General features: G+C 41.9%; 1 pseudogene across 1 annotated transcript; it reads left to right on the top strand.

Moving 5' to 3' along the window:
* Positions 1-3,857: 3,857 nt before the first annotated feature.
* On the top strand, positions 3,858-5,002 carry LOC308340265 (actin, cytoplasmic 2-like; annotated as a pseudogene). Its single transcript has one exon. The product of its transcript is annotated as an actin, cytoplasmic 2-like (transcript).
* Positions 5,003-5,878: the final 876 nt, after the last annotated feature.

Genomic DNA, 5,878 nt, shown 5'->3' on the forward strand with positions numbered 1-5,878 from the left:
GTGTTATTGCCTTTTGGTACAAGCATACTTCCTCCAGTATGTAATTCTCTTTAATACTCAGACCCACAGGAGAAAACTTCTAAGGCATCAGCCTGAATTTCCTGGCATTTGTTTGCTCTCATATCCCTCTTGGTACATTTTTGATGCCAACTCTGATGTATGATTCTACCTCTTCAGTAGCAGGCATTTTAAATTAAGCATGATCTTACATGATACTTGCATAGACTCTACAGTGGCTTTGAAGTCTTGGATAAATTATTATAGTCACAGTACATCCCTCAGGCCACTATAGTAGACAGTCAAGGGGAGAGCATATTCTTTAAATCAGCTGTAATTTTTCTTTCCAGTAGAAAATTATTTGTAACTCTATGCAACACGTTCTTCCAGAACCAGCTTTTAAGGGAAGTTTACAGAAGATTCAGGTTTACCAGCTGTTTCTTAAAAGACCTACTGACTACAAGTTGCATAAATCAGACTCCCTAAATATAGATATATAGATAGTTTTTCCAAGTGAAATTCCTTCGCCTTTTTGTCACAGAGCACAAATGAATCATTTTCTTTGCAGATTCACTTTTCAGCTACCCAAAAATGTATAATGTTTGAACACTGGAATTATTCCAGAGTTGTGAGACATTTGAAAAAAAATAATTTCAGAGACTGGGGTTCCAGTGAGTATGAGAGAAGATAAATGGATCTTTGGAAACTAACTTTAGCCCTTGTGGCAGAGGATGAAATTATCCAATATGAACATGTTTCTTAAAAATAACCCTGGGCAAAACTGTGGCCTTGTGGTAAATTGAAATACCTTTTACTGAAGACAATCAAGCTTCATATATATTTAGCATTTTGGGTGGGACAGAAATCCGAGTCTGTTGGATGAAACTATTAACAAAACTCAGTCCTGTTTTAGTTGAAGGCAAGTTGTCAAAAAGATAGTAAGTCCAAAGAAATAACACAAGTTCACACTTATTTTTAATTTTCAATTTCTCTACACAGTAGGGTCTTATTCTTAAGAGGCAAAAATCACATTTCATAAAAGAATCAATTCATAGACCAGCTCCGTAAGACAGGTTATGTTGACAGAAAGATGGGCTGAGGAGGGTGGAGAATGTCTTTCTGCACTCAAGTTCAGTGTGTGTTAATTTTGGAGGGAAATTATTTATGTTACCACTGCAAATGTTTAACTTATAAAAGCCATGCTGTGTAAGAGAGAAAGGCCAATGGGTAAGGCTTATCCAGCAAAAATATCTGGTTCTAAAGTTTATGATTAGATTTGTTTTGATAAAAGAACAAAAATATATATTTTAAGCATTTTTTTAAATGCCAGAAGTGTTTTGTTTTGTTTAAAGAGGAATCTATTTAAACTCGGAATTTACAGAAAAAGCTCACTCTGGAAATGAATTTTGATTAACTTCTTTCACAAAGAGTAATTAAGGCAAATAAATACTCTTTCCATCTAATGCATTAGCTATTAGCCACATGTGCTATTTAGACTTAAATTATTTAAAATAAACTTAAAATTTCAGTTTCTCAGTTGCATGTCTCACTTTCCAAATAACTAATGCAACTAGTGGCTACCATATGAAATAGCACACATTTAGAACAGTTCTATCATTACAGTAAGTTCTACTGAACTTTCAGCTCTATACCCAACCTGGAGAGCCAAAAATAGGTCACATCTACAACTGTTATGTAAATTCATTACCTAAGAGACAGTATAGGTAGTTTGTTGCAAACAGTAGAGATTTTTAAAAATAGAGAGCCACCTAAAGATTCTTTACCATGTAATGCTATAAAAGTGATGAGGCAACCCACTGAAGATATAACTTCTGTTTTGAATTGTGTCGGTAGTACTGGAAATTATTTATTTGTTGCTTCAGCAAGATAGATGCCAGAAGTTCCTTTGGATTATCCTGGGTAGGATGACTGATCAGGGCAGTGGAGAAAGTACTTCCCATTAAAAATAATCTGGGCCCTTCTCGGGGCGCCTGGGTGGCTCAGTGGATTAAGCCTCTGCCTTCGGCTCGGGTCATGATCCCGGGGTTCTGGGATCGAGCCCCGCATCGGGCCATCTGCTCGGCGGGGAGCTTGCTTCCCCCTCTCTCTCTGCCTGCCTCTCTGCCTACTTGATCTCGCTCTCTGTCAAATAAATAAATAAAATCTTAAAAAAATAATAATAATCTGGGCCCTTCTCAAAAACAAGCAAGCTCTGTTTCCTAAAGAAGGTTATGGAGTGAGCTCTCTGTGTCTTGTTAGGAAAGAACAGAGACTAGATAACTCCTCTCCAGCCTCCCTGAAGTTCTGAGACCGGAGAAGGGGACAGTTGTTGCTCATTCTGTCGTGGGCTGACCCTCTACTCAGCTCAAGCATAGCACCTCTGGACAGAAGACTTAGCTGCATGGGCACTTAGATGATGTCCAGGTATCCCAGAGAAGACACCTTAGGTCAAGGCCACCTACAGATGTGGCCTCCTTTGAAAGTTTAGGCTGACCTCGAGCTTGGCAGAAATTGGTTGATGTAACTTCCCTGCAGCTCTGGACTGTCAATTGACTCTTAAAAGGGACAGTGTGTGGCAGCAAGGAGCAGTGACCACAAGGCAACAGCAGATCTTAAGACACAAAGTTCTTCTCCAGGTAGAAGTGAAAGTAGATGGACCTCTTTGTTGGATGAGAAACTATAACAGTTTTTGGATGAGCAAAGAGATTGAGGGAGTCCCAGGAATGTATGGTAGATTTCCTTCTCATCTGGAATGTAGGGGGTTAAGCAATTTTAATTTAACCTGGGAAAGAGAAAATAGACTTCCTGTCACTTGTATCCTCAGTGTGGCAGAGCAGTTGATACTTATTTCACGAAGACATGGGCAGCTGTAGTCTAACAGCTCACCCCTGAATAGTGTGTATAAATGTTCCACATTTAGAAATACTCCAATTGGCAGGAGACCCAAATAACCAGTAAATAAGTAGATGGGACATGCCTACTTGTTGGGAAAAGTTAATTCAAGGATTGAAACAATAAAAGTTAATTTTAAAACACCTTTTAAGTAAATATTAAAAATTTAAAGATATATTTAAGTTCCAGTAATCTAATTTTTATTAACAATTTCCAAACTCACAATATCTCAACAAGTAACATACTTGCTAATATTGGCTTTTTTGTTTACTAGGTTTTAAATGAAGTTTTTCAGTTCATTTGGGCAGATTTGGTCTGCATTACAAGTAACTGGCTTCTGTACATGGTTCTGTACATAACAGACTTTGTGTATGTATTAAAATTCACAGAATAATTGCCCTATTTTCAGATGACATAATTCATCTTTAAAATTGCAGTGGGAGTTTTTGTTGACTTCGATTTTGGAAAATAGCTCTATTAATTTAAAATATTTTTATGATTGTCAGAAAATGACTTTTTAAATTATAGTGATCTAAAATATTGGGCTCATTTTAATTCACATGCCTCTCAGAAATTTAACTCCTTTATTTTATAATTATACAATTATATTTACTTTAGTACATACACTATGGAGTACCGGGTGACACAGTCAGTTAAGTGTTGGACTGTTTGTTTTCTGCTTGGGTAATAATCTCAGGGCCATGGAATCAAGCCCCACATTAGGCTCAATGCTCAGAGTGCAGTCGGCTTGGGATTCTCTCTCTCCCTCTCCCTCCACTCCCCCCCCCTCCCCCTTTCATGCTCTTTCTCAATCTCTCTTTCTTGTTCTCAAATAAATAAAATCTTATTAAAAATAAAATATTGAGACTGCCGAGACCATGTCCACCCTGCGAGCACAGGCCCCTCGCCCTCTCCGCTCCGCAGCTGCCACCGCCAGTTTATACTGCCCCCAGTTCTCCATAGATGACGATATCCCTGCTCCGGTGGTCGACAACGGCTCCGGCATGTGCAAAGCTGGCTTCACAGGCAACGATGCCTCCCAGGCCATCTTCCCTTCCATCGTGGGGCGCCCACGGCACCAGGGCGTGATGGTGGGCATGGACCAGAAGGACTCCTATGTGGGCAAGGAGACCCAGAGCAAGAGGGGCATCCTGACCCTGAAGTACCTGAAGTACCCCACCGAGCACAGTATTGTCACCAACTGGGACATGGAGAAGATCTGGCACCACCACCTTCTACAATGAGCTGCGTGTGGCCCCAGAGGAGCACCCCGTGCAGCTGACCAAGGCCCCCCTGAACCCCAGGCCAACCATGAGAAGATGACCCAAATGATGTTCCAGACCTTCAACACCCCAGCCATGTACGTGGCCATCCAGGCTGTGCTGTCCCTGTACGCCTCTGGCCGCACCACTGGCATCGTGATGGACTCCGGGGACGGGATCACCCACACTGTGCTCATCTACGAGGGGTAAGCCCTGCCCCACGCCATCCTGCACCTGGACCTGGCTGGCTGGAACCTGACGGACTACCTCACGAAGATCCTTACGGAGCGCGGCTATAGCTTCACCACCACTGCCGAGCGGGAAATCGTGCATGACATCAAGGAGAAGCTGTGTTATGTGGCCCTGGACTTCGAGCAGGAGATGGCCATTGCGGCCTCCAGCTCCTCCCGGAGAAGAGCTATGAGCTGCCTGATGGGCAGGTCATCACCATGGGCAACGAGCGGTTCCATTGCCCAGAGGCGCTCTTCCAGCCTTCCTTCCTGGGCATGGAATCCTGCGGCATCCACGAAGCTACCTTCAACTCCATCATGAAGTGTGACGTCAACATCCGCGAGGACCTGTACGCCAACACGGTGCTGTCCCGCGGGACCACCATGTACCCCGGCATTGCCGACAGGATGCGGAAGGCGATCACAGTCCTGGCGCCCAGCAGGATGAAGATCAAGATCATCCCCCCCACCCCCAACAGCAAGTACTCTGTGTGGATTGGGGGTTCCATCCTGGCCTCGCTGTCCACCTTCCAGCAGATGTGGATCAGCAAGCAGGAGTATGACGATTCCCGCCCCTCCACCGTCCACGGCAAATGGCTTCTAGGCGGACTGTTACTTTAGTTGGCGTTACACCCTTTCTTGACAAAACCTAACTTGCGCAGAAAACGGTACGAGATTGGCGTGGCTTTATTTGTTTTTTGTTGTTGTTGTTGTTTGTTTTGTTTTGTTTTGTTTGTTTTTTATTTTTTTTCAGTTTTTTTTTTTCTCAAATTTTTTTTCTTTTTTTTTTTTTTTTTTGGCGCTTGACTCAGGATTTAAAAACTGGAACGGTGAAGGTGACAGCAGTTGGTTGGAGCGAGCATCCCAAAGTTCTAAAATGTGGCCAAGGACTTTGTACGTTGTTTGTTTGTTTGTTTTTTTAATAGTCATTCCAAGTATCGTGAGATGCATTGTTACAGGAAGTCCCTTGTCTTCCCAAAAGCCACTCCATTTCTCTCTGAGAAGGGGCAGTCCTCGCCTGAGTCCACACAGGAGGGTGATAAAATTGCTTTTGTGTAAATTATGTAGTCCAAATTTTTTTTTTTAATCTTCATCTTAATACCTGTTCTTTTTGTTTTATTTTGAATGGTCTGCCATCATGGCTTCCCCCTTTTTTGTCCCCTCCCATTTAAGATTCATGAAGGCTTTTTGGTCCCCTTGGGAGTGGGGTTGAGGTACGAGGCAGCCAGGGGCTTCCCTATACACTGACAAGACCAGTTCAATAAGGTGTGCACACCTTAAATAAATAAATAAATAAATAAAATATTGAACTCCTTTTAATTCACGTGCTCTTCTTAGAAATTTTCTTCTTTATTTTATAATTATATAATTATATTTACTTTTGTACATAGATTATTAAGGTCACAAATTTACAAATGCATCAGGTTGACATTAAGATGCATCATGGCTCCATGATTTCTCTCTTTTCCGAGACATTTTCCAATTCTCTGTAACCTA

The sequence above is a fragment of the Martes martes genome (assembly GCF_963455335.1).
Source record: "Martes martes genome assembly, chromosome: 3".
Taxonomy (NCBI): domain Eukaryota; kingdom Metazoa; phylum Chordata; class Mammalia; order Carnivora; family Mustelidae; genus Martes; species Martes martes.